Here is a 14,011-nt window from a genome sequence, read left to right as displayed (position 1 = left end):
GGGGAGCTCTTGTCCTCTTCAAGGCTGCCTTTTCATAATAAAAATCACCGTCATCAATGAGGCGTGGCATGTGCCAGGCAATCTGCTCACACTTCACAGATTAGCCCAAGGAGTCTTCTGCACGGTCCTCTGAGTGAGGTGTGATTGTCCCCTTTTTACGAGGGAGCGGAGGTTTAGGATGGAGACGCCTGCCAGGCTCACAACTCTAGTGGGAGAGAGCCCACGCCCTTAGGAGAGCTCTACCATCACCCTGTTCCTAGTGGAATTCTCCACATCAGCGAAGTCGAGGCGTGCAAGAAGCGCTCTCCTGGGCCCTGCGCGCCTCCCCCTTCTCCGAAGTGACCTCCCCCGGCCACGTACACTCAGGTGCTGTATGACAGGAGACGTCAGCACAGGAGAGTGCGGCATCCACTCCGGCTCCTCAACGTACACCACGACCCTCTCTGACTGCAAGTCTTCAGGCCATCATGGAAGAGCAAGCTGGCTAGACTCACGGGGGGGTGGGGTCAGTTGAGATAAGGCACATTTCTGCCACGATGTCATGGACTGGCAGGCTCGCCCGTATGACCGACAATGTGCCTTCTCGTGGCGTGGACATCGCCCTCACACCTTGCTTCCAGTATCCCTAGAAACCTAACCTGCGAGTCCATCCCCAGTTCCTCTTTATCTAAGAGCTCCGATAAGCTCACGACCCCCTGAGCGTTCACTCACATGAGAAAGCAGGAAAGAGCTTCTGCATCAGGACTCTGGGGAAGGTGTCTCCGGGCCAGTGGCTTGAGGCGCTGCCACCGTCGGAAGTTACTGTACACGCTCTGGTGGTTAGAGCAGTCCTCCTGCGAGGCATAGGGCTGGGTGGTGTCCAGGCTGCTCTCCCTGGAAGTGCCATGTGGCCATGGCCCAGAGTTCACTGGGCGAATGTTAGGGGCCATCTGGGCAGCTGGTGGTGGAGCTTGAGGAGGAAAGCCTGGAGTCCAGCCTCCCTTGCCAGCCTGAGTAACTCCAACAGCTGGAGCAGTCACAATGGTCTCCATCGCAGGGGTTGCTAAGAATATGGGTGCAGGACATGCAGCACTCCCGCTGAGGGCCCCTGGAGTGCTCCAGCTGAGGGGGCCCTGAGGAACGATAAAGGTCTGAGTCTGGGGGGCCTGCACTGGCCTCCCTTGTGACCTGACTTGTACAGTGAAGTTGCAAGCCCCAGGGGCACTGGGGCCACAGCCACCGTTAGCCACCAAAGGCATCCTGGGGAAAGCTGGTAGCAGCAGGCTACTGCCAGGAGGGAATGCGGGGGTGACGAGAGGTGGCAGGTGCTGCTCCCAGGGTGGCCGGTGCTGGGCGCCAGGAATGAGTGGAGGAAAGGGCACTGCCATGAAAGTAGACAAGGAGGCACCGGGGTTCATGGGGACATCCGTTCCCAGCACTGCAGATGCTGTTGAGGCAAAGGAAAGGAGTGAACGGAGGAGGAGAATGGGCAAGTGGGACTGAGGCTTTCTGCGGCATCAGAGTGTAAATCTCCACAGATGAGAGACTCTTGGACAAGGGAAACTGCAGCGTGCAAATGTCTTCAAGTGATTTTCATGCCCTGACCTCCAGTTGAGAATTATTCCACTGGTGACCCCACGCCCATCCACCAAGCTCCCTGACCCCTGCCTGCCGAGAAGAAATTGCCTCAGCAAGCACTCACTTGGAGAGCCTCCCTAAGGCACACCCTGGCACCTAAGCCTCACAGGCTGTCTCCCAAGACCTGGAGCTGTGTGGACATCCGCTCTGTGAGAAATGCCCCTCAGCCGGCGTACTAGCAGGTAGGGGCCTTCTGCAAGGTAAGTTCTAGGCACCCAAAGGCCCTTTGTGGACAGGCACTGTGTAAAATATTAGGGCCCCACCTCCTCCTCAGTCCTCCTTTTCCTGATGCTCAGTATAAATCCCCTCTTGCTTTCCTAGCCTCACAAAACAAAACAAAATGCTGGAAAATGTCTCTAATGGAATCCTGATACAAACCCATGACACTGGCCCAGAAAGCACCCGCATCTCAGAACAACCCACAGCAGATACGTGACATGGGCCAGGTCCTGCCAGCCCCTCCCCAGTGCCCAGAGTCACTGTCATCACTCAGGAGTTCTGTTCCTAGGGGCTTGGGGTGGTCTGAGAAGTAGGCGCGTGTCCCTTAGATTCTGTCCTTTCACAGCCAGTGATGGCTGCAGAGGATTAAACAAGGGCCAGGGAATTGTCATGTTACATTGGTCGTGGGAGTATAGACTGCCTGTGGTCCTTCCCCTTCCAGCTCCCAATAACGGAGAGACAACCCGAGATGCAGACATAAGCCAGATGCCATGGCGATCAAGTTGTCTGAAACACATCCCCGTTCAGGAGAACAAGGTACACACCACGGTGCACCTAACTAACCAGAACAGATGTCATAGGACGTTTAATAGTAACACAGAAGATCATCTTCCTGATCCTGGGCTACACTCCTTCCCCCTTTAAAAGAGGAAGCAGCTTTCATAGACATTCCACCCGAAACAACCCCACTCCACATCTGTTCCCTGTCCATGAAGGAGTGACATGAAATAGGAACAAACTCTTCCTCTCAAGGCAGCCTGAGGGTCCACCATGAGATACTGGACAAGATGAAGTAGGTCTGAAGTACTGCCATTCCACAAAAGGAAGAACAATTCAGAGCAACTCAGGAACCTGAGCCCTCTCTTGGCTGAAGTTACATGTAACGTTTGCCCATCCTCTGTTGAATCCAAGGCAACAGTTACGTGAACTGACAAGTGAGCTCTGGGCTGGGAGGAGTGGACGAGGTGTGGGCTGCGGCACAGGCTAGGCAGAGTAACCCCCTGCCTAGCTCTCGGAGAGGACACTTCACTGCAGGTGTGGCCACACACAGCCCCATTGAATAGTTTTCTCACCAAGACCATCTCTCCCCACGGCCCCCTGAGATACAGTATGCTCCTGTTCAAATCCCTTTGAAAGATATGGTGAGGCAAGCTTCAGGTGCCTCAGGCACACAAGACAGCTCTAGGCTTTCCTCATGACCCTCCCTGTGTCACCACCAGGACATCACACACATCCTTACACGCACGTTTCAAAGTGGCTTGTCTCCCTTCTAGAAAGAATCAGACTGTCTGCTGCCATCCTTTCTCCATAGCCAGGGCAATTCCTCTTGATCCACCTCCAACGACCCCCCGTCCCCAGGGCAGTCTCGGGTTTCTTCAGGCTCCCCAGTCTCCCCAGGTGAAATGTCCTTGTGCGTCCAGCGCTCTCTTCTCCCTCTACTTCAGTCTAACTAGGTGCCCACAGTTAAGTGTCACGTGTGAACCCGAAGGATCTGAGGATGGCAGGGTCTCTGAGGACACGCCCCCAGCCTATAGGCTTGCCTCCTATTGAAGCCATCCTGCAGGCTTGGGCACGGACTACTGTGCCTGGTAGCCTCAATGAGAAAAGTCAAGACCAGGAGCCAGAGAGCGACCTGCTTCAGCAAACGCTCGGGATCCAAGTCAACGAGGGACACGTTTGAAAGTAAACAGGAAAATGCGGGCTGAACCGTTCTGCGGTGGGGGAGGGGCAGAGGGCACGTGGGTCGGGGTGGCGTGCGCTGGGGGGACATTCCACGAGGGCTCTGGCGGGGAGGCAAGAACCGGAAGTTCCTTCCACCTCCCACAGGGGCAACACAGTTGGCGTGTGCCTCTTTAGGCAGTTTATAAACTGTTGTTTTGATTCACGGCACCGAGGTTGAACATGACAGTCCCTTCCTTTCACGTCTTTATCCATCAACCTAGGTTTTTTTTTGTTGTTTGTTTTGTTTTTTGAGGTACGCGGGCTGCTCACTGTTGTGGCCTCTCCCGTTGCGGAGCACAGGCTCCGGGCGCGCAGGCTCAGCGGCCATGGCTCACAGGCCCAGCTGCTCCGCGGCATGTGGGATCTTCCCAGACCGGGGCACGAACCCGTGTCCCCTGCATCGGCAGGCGGACTCTCAACCACTGCGCCACCAGGGAAGCCCTGGAGCTTTTATAATGAAGGAAAACTTAAATGATTTGCAACCAATAACTTCATACTAGAGGAATGGTGAGGCAAAATATTGTACCCAGGCACTCGAGAAAGGCAGGCTTCCTTGTTGCTTCCTCCCTTTGTTCAGTCATTCAACCAATTATTTACAAGATTCTCACTCATAATTCTGATAGAGTATTTGAAGGACTCTTCTCAAGGCCACTGATACAAAAATTGCACTGTGCAAAAATTAGCCAGTCCCAATTCTGCAATCACTTTTGTAATACTTCAAAATCCTACACCCCACAGACAGAGATAATCAAATTAGCCCAAATGTAATTTGGGAAGACCAGTCACAGAAGGGAGTATCTAAAGGTCCTTTGGATCATGATCTCTGACTATTCCTGCACAGAAGGTGGGGGCGGGCATTGACTACTGAGAAAAAACATCTCTGGACATGCATCACAAGCCTCAGAAGACAGTTCATCTTCCACTCAATCGCGAAACATTAAAGAAACGAAGAGGTACCATGTTTGTGTCTTGTGGAGTTTTCAAGTCTGCACTTGGAGGCGCTTAGTGCTGTTACATGTGAGGGGTCTTCAGAGGCATCCTGTTGAGTGAGAAATGCTCTAATCTTGCATTTGACCAGAAAGCGGATCTGATGATTGAAGTTTCTTTGGGAAGTATTACAAAGTCAGGTCAGTAAGTTGATCCCGCTACTATTTTTGTTGTTGTTGCTGTTGTTTTATTGTCAACTGAAATTCTGCAAGATATTATAAAAAAGGAGGGAGGGAAAATAAAATTGTTCCCATACTACCTGTTGAAATTGGCCCAGATTGTCAACTCTTTCTCAAAATTATTTTTTAAAAAAACCCCAAAACCGTACAAAGGAAACACCTGTGAACACTGAGAAAAAAATATTCTAGTAGAGTAAATGCGTTGGAAAAACTCTAGGAACGGAGTCAGGAGACAGTATCTTAAGAGTGTTTCCCAGGTCTGAAATTCTTTGCGAGCATTGTTCTTTAACGGAAACTTCAGGTGTGCTTGGAAAAAGGACCTACTGTTTTTTGAAAGGCATTGACAAGAACCAAGGAACTGCAGTCCAAAGGGCATGAAAGTACTTGCCCCAATTTGAGGCTACTGTGCTTACAGCGGAGCTCTCCAGAACTCTTTGTAGCTAAGTGCATGGGTTTCACGAGTGCAATATAAAACTCACGAGTGCACATCTCACAAGAGCTGGTTTATAAGAAGAGACCGTCACGAAGGTTCCCGGCGAGGAGCGTCGCCAGAGAAGTTCCGCAGCTTGCCCGACCCTCCATTTCTCTCCTCTCCTGCAGAGACCTCCGAGGCCCGCGCACCCCGCGCCTGCACGCCCGCGCACGCCCGCGCACGCCCACTGGGGCGGGTCTCTCGGGCACGCGGACCGCCGTCCTCCAACGGCTCCCGGCGTCTGTTGGGGCAGTTTGCTCCAGAAGACAGGAGCGCATGCGCGAGCGCGGAGGGTGGGGCCCCAGTGGCTGTCCGGCGGGGGAGGGGCCTGTCACGGCGGCCTCTAGAGTCAATTATAGGAACCCTGAGGTAAGGGGTACGGGGACTCTTCACCCCTCCGGTGTCACCGCTCTGCGCTGTTGTTCACCCTGTGGGTTATCTGTGTCCTTGTCTGTGTAAGGAGACTCCCCACAATGTGGATTCACGCCCCCATAGAGCTCGAGTCCCTTGAGATGTTTGCCCCAGGGTTATTGGCACCACTGGGGAGCCGGCTGCATGAAGGGCTCAGTGATTGCGGGGCCTACAGTGGGGGGTGAATAGTGTGTGCGAGCTATTAAACAGGTGCCGTTCTAGTCTGCGCGTTGTGAAGAGTACAAAAGCTAGAGGGACGTTCTTGCGAGTTGAAAACCCTCATCTGGTTCCGAAGGTGCAGCTCAGGTGATTGGAACAGGAGCGAAGATGGAAGGAACACACTCGTCGCTTCACTGGTGTCTTCCCTCTTATCATAAAAACATCCGTCAACACTTACGTTCAAACTGCGTTCTTTTGTCAGTGATGCGAGCAACTGTGCCGAATGTGGTAATAGACATGTATTTGTAGTCTGGTGTCCAGTCATGATGGATTGGCAAGCATAGGTGGGGTCTGTACATATTTAATTGGTTGGTGGGAGTCGGATACGTAGTCAAATGTGTGGGTTGGTTTTGTCCGTGGATATGTGTGTTTGAAGGGGGGTCATGCCTGTGTTTTTGTGAGAGCGTGTAAGCGTGAGTGTTGTATTTGGAGGGTGCTGAGATGTGACGCAGGCATACTCAAGGAGTTGGTGGTTAGGTGTTTGTAATTTGGTGTTTGGGGAATATGTTTACGTGTGTTTTTTTCACCCATGAATGTGGGGATTTGTGTGTGTCTAATGGTGGATTTGGAAGGATTATCTGCATATGCATAAGGGCAATGTCAGGAAAAGTAGTGGTGTATATGACTTTGGGTGTCCAGTCTGTTAATTTTGTATATATTTGGGGAATGTAGGCTGATCATTTGTGTATTCAGGGCATGTTGTATGGTTATGGGGTGTTTGTGGGTGTGCATTTTCAGGAGCTGTCTATGTATATTTGGATGTGTAGAGGGCAAGTCTGTGACTATTTTATGGGGCTGGTGGATGTTGAATGTGTAGGTATGTTGTGTTTGTATGATCCTGTATTCTGCAAGATGGCAGAGTTCATTCTGTGTGAGAGGTTGGGAATGTGGGGTTATGTATACACCAGTAGTGTGGTACTGTATGTGTATTTGGAACAAAGGGCGTATAGGGTGACATTATTGCCTATTTGTAGTGTACTTGGTAATTGTGGTTCTATTTGGGACTTGTGGAGAGTTGTGTGTTAAATGAGTTTGTGTGTGTATTCAAGAGGCATGGCCACTTGGAGGAATATTTGCTGAGGCTGTGCATTTGTAATTTTCAGTAGGAGCCTCTTAGGCTTATGTATTTTGGGAAGTGAGTATATGTGTATCTGATAGAGAGGTGGGGTTCTATGTTTCTACAGGGAAGATGGACAATTGCATTTGTATGTATTAGAAATATGTGATACGGGTATTTGTTAGTACTTGCATATGTGTGAGCTGGCTCCTGATAGCTAGGGATAATTTGATATATGGAAGTTGTTTCATAAATGGTTTGCTGGAGATATTTCCATGTATCTTACTTGTGTATTCTAATCCGTGTGCTTGTCCATCATCAGGTGCATACATTATCAAAGTTTGTTCATAAGGTATGGAGTTGTTAGGAGTATTCAAAGTGTATTTCTTTGAAGAACGCTAGGGTGTTTGTACATGTGTTTGGTAGGAGTAAGAGGTGGTCTGTCTATATATTCAGGGTGAGGGTAGAAATATATATATATATATACACACACACATATACAGTTTGTATGTTGGAGTAGTGGTGGGGAGCTTGTATTCTGGAGAGGTAGCATAATGTATAGTGTTTGGGAGGGGATCCATATGTTCAGGGGTTAGGAATATTTGCATGTGTGTGTCCATAGGTGTGTGAGAATTGTGTATGTATATTAGTAGGACTGCAGAGGTTGTCGGTGTTTTTCTGTTTTGAGTGTGTCTGAGCATTTGGGGTGTATACTCATGAGTAGTTTGTGGATGTGTGTATTTGTGATTTGTGAGTGTAGCAGGAGGCTTCGAGTCCTCTATGTGTCTATTTCAAAATGTAACGCCTGAAGAATTTAGTGGTGTTGCTTGTATGTGTGTTCTCAGTATTAGTGAGGTGGACTTATATGGACAGTTGACCCTTGAACCACACGGGTTTGAACCACACGGGTCCACTTATAGTGGATTTCCTTTTCAGTAACTACTACAGGACTACTACAGGATCCATGGATGCAGAGCCACTGCATGGAGGGTTGGCGCCCTAACCCCCAAGCTGTTCAAGGGTCAGCTGTCTTTGATAAGTAGAGGTTATTTGTGTCTGTGTGTGTTTTTGAGTTCCTGGGGCTTCTGGGGTGTGGATTCTGCGAGATGTGGGAGTTTCGTTTGTGTGTTTGGAAACCGGTAGACGGTGTGGGTTACGTGTGTGTGTGCGGGAACCCTGCAGTCTATGTATTTTAGGGCTGTGGGATTGCATATGGGTCTTCTTGGGGGTTGCACATGAGACAGTTGTGTACTTGGTGAGCCTGTGTGCTTAGGTACTCAGTGTGTACATCTGGATGGCATATTCGTTGCACATGTTTGTTTTCAGGCCCATGTTGTGTGTGTATATATAGTTGTGAGAGTGGAATGTGAATATTCAGGGTGAGTAAGGTTTCATCTGTAAAAATTTAGGTAGTAAGAGGTGGTCTGTTTGTGTATTTATTCAGGGTGAGGGTGTGTGTTCAGGAGATATATATATATATGTACAAACACAAACGTATATGTGGTGTCCTTTTGGTTATGTATCTGTGGTGGGAGTGGAGGGTTCTCCTTGGGGTGTAAGTGGATTCTGTGCACATATTCACAGGAAAAGTTATGGGATGCGCTGGAACTGGTTCATACTGTCTTGGGAGAGTCAGTGGTGCATACCTCTTCCCAGCTGTGTGTTTAGTGATGTCAGGTGGGTAGCTTGAAATTGGTCATGCTGGGAATATTTATACCATGTAGATACCATAAGTGAAGTCTTTCCCGCCTTTCTCGGAGAGCTTTTTATCAAGCACTTACCAGCGTACCACTGATGTGCGTGTTTGGATTGTGTATGTATGAAGCAAGAATATTTGGGCATCGGTGGGTACGTATGGGACACTCATGTGAATTGTGAGTGGGGCATCTGGGGCTATGGGCCCTTGTATATGTGCATTGACCCTGGTAGTTGTGAATCATTGCATTGCTCCTATCAGGTTGGTCTGTTCTTTAGGGCCAGAGAATCCCCATAAATGTTGTTGATTTCCAGTAGAAATCATGCAGATGGATACAGGGGTGTCTGTACCTTAGGCAGGTGGACACTCCTTCAGCATTTGTGTGGTCCTAGCATCTGGGTCCCTAGAAGGGGGGGCCTGGTGGACAGATGGCCATGCAGAGCAGAACCTTCACAGGTGTGTTGTTGGCGTGACAGGCAGCAATCGGAAAGTCATGGGGCTTCCTGGATAGGAGGTCAGATGACCAAGGGCTCTCCCAGGAAAACCCCCTGAGAATCAGCTGGACAGCTACAGGCGTTCCTGGCTCTCCTGTGGAACAGCTGACGTGCAAGGACACCCTCCACATGGGGTCCAGAGCCATGTGTCCCTGAGCCCAACTGCCCCAGGGTGGTGGGGACTGTTGCGTATCAGGCTGGTCCACTGTATCACTAGGTCTCAACCAACCTGTCTCCTGGAAACCTAAGTCCTCACGGATAGGCAGGACCTCTAGGGATCACTGAGCTGACAAGGACAGAGGTAGGGAGCCTTTGTCCCTGAGGGAGAGTTGGGGACTGAGACCTGGAGAGCCTGGGGAGTCCCACTCTGAGGAGATACGGCTCTGATGTTCCCAAATTCTTTAGACATGTTCTCTGTTCTTTTCCGAAGGCTCAAGATGCTTCTAGCAGTGGGAAGCTTATCTCAGTTTCATGTTTCTCTGCTAGGATGAACTGACCCTTTTATTCACTATTCCACATCAAGCTGCAAACCCCTCAGAGGGAACCATGTGATCGTTGTAGCCACCAGCTGACCCCACAGCCACCTTGTGCCTCCCTTGGACCCACCCAAGCATTTCTGCGCCTTCTTTATGGTGAGTCTTGTGGCCTTTTCTCCCTCATTGTGACTCCTCCTGCCAATAAAACATGTTGTGAATGTTAACAAAAGGAAACCTCCACTAGAATTGGAGTCTGGAAGGCCCGTAGAGGGAGCTCTCATGCCGTGCCACTCATCATCAATTACCCCAACAGGAAGAGGTCATTTACTGACGCCAAAGAGGAAGTGCAACCACTTTACTACCCCAGCTGGAGGAGGGAAGACTTCCTTCCTGGCCAGCAACAAGAAATAGAAAATAGAAATAGCTAATAGAAAATTCCGCAGTTTAGCCAATGAGACGCCGTTGTCACCTGAAGTTTTACTTTCCTCCAGTGAACTTTCATTTTTTCCCTTGATGATGACTTTCTTTCCTTGTCCCACCCTCCTTACTATACAAGTCTTCTGGGACTTCCCTGGTGGTCCAGCAGCCAAGACTCCGCGCTTCCAATGCACGGGGCATGGGTTCGATCCCTGGTTGGGGAACTAAGATTTCCACATGCCATGTGGCATGGCCAAAAAAAAAGAAAGCCTTCCATGTTGTGTAACCCATTGGAGTATCTCCCTTTCTATCAGATGAGATGCTGCCTGATTCGTGAATCGTTTAATAAGGCCAATTTATTCAAAATTCAAAGTAAATCTTCCAATTTACTCAGTTAAATTTTGTTTTTTAATACATTGGGGGCATGCAGAGGTGGCCACTAACAGTTTAATATGTATCCCTCCAGAAATGTTCTGTATAAAAATATGTATGTGCACTTTTCTAAAATCCACTCTTATGATTGCTACTGCTAACAAGATGATTTTATGATTAAATGCTTATCTTTTTAAAAAGAAAAAGGTAAATATATTGGTGGTAGTGATGGGATCTGAAGGAAATTTCTGATAACATTTGGGACAAGGAGAAACAGGTGTGGTGCCCACAGCTCCTTTGAGTTCACTGTCTTTCTTGCCATTCCTGAAGGTTGTTGGTAAGCTCCTCTTGGTTTGAGCTCCATTCTCTTTGCGTTTGTGCTCCCAATCTAATTGGCTTTCCTTTACAGGGCAGGTCAGTTTGGCTGGTAGAGGATTCTCCTTGAGGCCAAACCCCTAGCCTTTCAGATGGAAATTCCCAGGACACAGTAACATCTCTTGGTTATTGCCAGTATATTTTTGAGTGGTAAACCATAGCCCCTAATTTTGTTCCCTGGATTCCACACTGGGCACTGCTGACAGTGTAGTCTGCACTTGCCCATCTGTTTGGAATCAGCCCCCAGTTTCCATGCTTGGAGCTGTTGGTGGCGGCTATAGTTCTCCATTTTGTTTGGAATCAGTTTGCAGTCCCCATTCCTTGGGATTTGCCGTTTGGATCTTTTTCCTCAGTCCAAGGATCCCTGGGAATCGGTGGTGGTGCATACCAGGCCTTCTTTTGTCCAGGACATAGTAACATCTCTTTGTTACTGCTGATATATTAAGGCGCAGGTTTTTTGTGTGTTCTTTTGGGTTGACAAAGGCTAGCTAAGGAAATGAGATCCTTTATCGCCAAAGAGTCGAGAATGCCAGCTTCTGGCACACCTGCTTATTTTATATGTAAGAACTATGGTCCTGGAGGTTGTAGGTATTTAGAAGGATGGCAAAATTATACTAATATTGATCTAGAATTACAGTGGTCATTGTGGGGCATGTTCCAGTTAGACAAGATTGTACATTTAAGGAAAACACTAGAGAGCAAGGGTTCACGGATTGCACAGGGAGAATGAGATGCCTGCTTTACTTGGTATGTAAAAGTTTACAGAAGGTTTCAAGATTCCAAAATAGCTTCGTTTAGAGACTTAGAACAAAAAGCTAATGAAAAATTAAAGAGACAAAAGGTACCTGGAACAAAAGACCACAGGACGGATGTGACTGCGGATTTAACTCCTGCTGCCCGCCCCCGGCCTTCCTCACCTGAGTACTCTTGTTTTACTCATTTTCTGTCTGAAATACTTGTCTGTTCCAAAGAGAATATTGAACAATTGCCATTTAAAGTAAAACTACCTGAGGCTGCAGGTGAGCCCCCTCAGGTGTCCTTTACCCCTTGGTCAAAGACTGAACTGAGAGCTGTAGTCAAAGAATTCTCTAAACCTTGGAGGAACCCCCAACATTTTTTAAAGAACTTAGAGTCACTGTCAGGGCGTATGTCCCCAAACTGCTAGATCTTTATCCACTTGTACACATGTTGGTAGGACTGGGGGGAGCCCCAGAAAGGATGTGGGAAGCAAAATGACATAATCCCTAGGATGATATTCAAGATCCTCAACCTAAAAAGGCTTGCAGAATAACAACTAACCTTTTATAAGCTATTCCTAAAATCTTCCCTGCTCACACTTGGTCTATTATTAATTGGCCTAATAATGATTGATGTATTATTCACTCGTACAAACAAAAGAGGGGTGAATCTGTGGAAGACTTTAGAGCCAGTTTGGAAGCTCTCTTTTTACAGCAGTTGGTGTTCCAAGGAATAAAAAGGCCACTCAGCCTGCTTTAACTGCCCTCTTTGTAAGTGGATTATCTTCTGAGATTAGTGGATTGATCAAAGGGCAGAAAAGAGGGTGGGAGGCTATAGGCCTGACTGAACTCGTGACTATAGCTGAGCATTTTGAAAGGACCTTGGAGCAAGATCACAAACAGAAATCCACCAAGCTCATAGCCTTACAGTTACAACAGCTCTAAGGCAAGGGACACAAAATGACACCTGGGTCTCCCCCATTACAACCTCCTAGGGGTCCATGATCAATTTGATGACCCAAAGTTGATGTTTCATTTGTAATCAGTGAGGACACTGGAAAAAGAGGTGTCCTCAAAGGTCCTATGCAAACTCTTCACAAATGCTCTCATACCTGTCTCACAGGGAGGGCCCCCCATGACCCTCTCCCCTAGTTGGCAGAACTCCAGATGTTCTCTGGTAAACTATTACCAGCAATGACCTTAAACAGCCCAGAGGAAAATATAATGAAAAACTGCCAAATTTTAGTTGATACTGGAGCTATGCTTTCTACTTGAAACCCCACTCTCATATTTTACTTTGAAATCTACATTAAACTCTAACCCTAACTGTAAACATAATTACCTAACCCTTTAACACCCTACCCCTAGCCCTAACCAGAGCTGTGCTTTCTACTCTAAATCCCACCCTCAAAGAACAACAGGTCCCTCTGAGTAAAGAGGATGTTTCCATAGTGGGAGTACCTAATACAGTTCAGAGAGAATTTTTATCTCAACCAAGATTCCTTTCTGCTATGCAGTATAGCCCCAGTTAATCTATTCAGTAGAGATCTCTTTGCTAACTTAAAAGGGCCAGTACATTTTGCCTCCAGTGGAGATCTCGCCTTAAAAATTCCTGATCAACCTGAACCTGATCAGTTATGTTCCTTACAATCTGTCCTGGACATAAAAGCGGAAGTTCAACAAAAGTTCCCTAATTGGATGGAGATGCCTGCAAATTTGGGGGCTACTTCTGATAGTGTTAACATGAGAAGAATAAAAAAATGCAAACCTATAAAGATTCAGATAGATGTAGCTAAACCTCTCCCTAGGTTTCCTCAACAGCTATTAAAGCCTGCGGTCATACAAGGTCTCATAGCTATTGTAGAAGACTTAATTGTCCAGGAGGTAATCATTCCTGTACTCGTCCCTGCAGCATGCCAATCTTGCCTGGTTGGAAACCTGGCAGGATGGCGATTTGTCCAGGACTTGGGAGCTGTTAATAAAAATAGTTTTTCCCTGTTTTCCTGTTGTTCCAAACCTAGCCACCCTTGTGTCACAAGCTTCAACTGACTTGAAATGGTTTACAGTTGGAGACCTTTGTTCGCCTTTCTTCAGCATCCCGGAGACCCAACAGCCAATATCTACATGCCTTTACTTGGAACAATCAACAATATACCTGCACTTTTATGCCTCAAGGGTTCACTGGGACTCCTTCTTTTTTCCTCCCAAGTACTTCACCAAGATTTAAGTACCCTCTAGTTCCCTGAGAAATCAGCCTTTTTACCATATGGAGATAACCTCCTGCTGTACTCAGCTACTGTAAAGATTCCATAAGGCATTCATAAGAGATTCCATTTATTTGCTGCAACAGTTAGCTGAGAAAGAACACAAAGGAAAAATTACAATTATCCGTAGACGCTGTTCATTACCTAGGACGTAATCTAAGCACTGAAGGAATTCAGCTATCTCCAGAGAGAATTAGGCTGATACAGGAACTTCCTAGACTCACAACTAAGTGCTAGCATTGTGGATTTCTAGGTTTAGCTGGTTATTGCAAGTTCTAGGTTCCAAATTTTTCTGTT

This window comes from Mesoplodon bidens, assembly GCF_964165515.1.
Source record: "Mesoplodon bidens genome assembly, contig: HAP1_SCAFFOLD_289, whole genome shotgun sequence".
NCBI lineage: Eukaryota > Metazoa > Chordata > Mammalia > Artiodactyla > Ziphiidae > Mesoplodon > Mesoplodon bidens.
The sequence above is the reverse complement of the archived record's forward strand: the minus strand, read 5'-3'. Positions refer to the sequence as shown.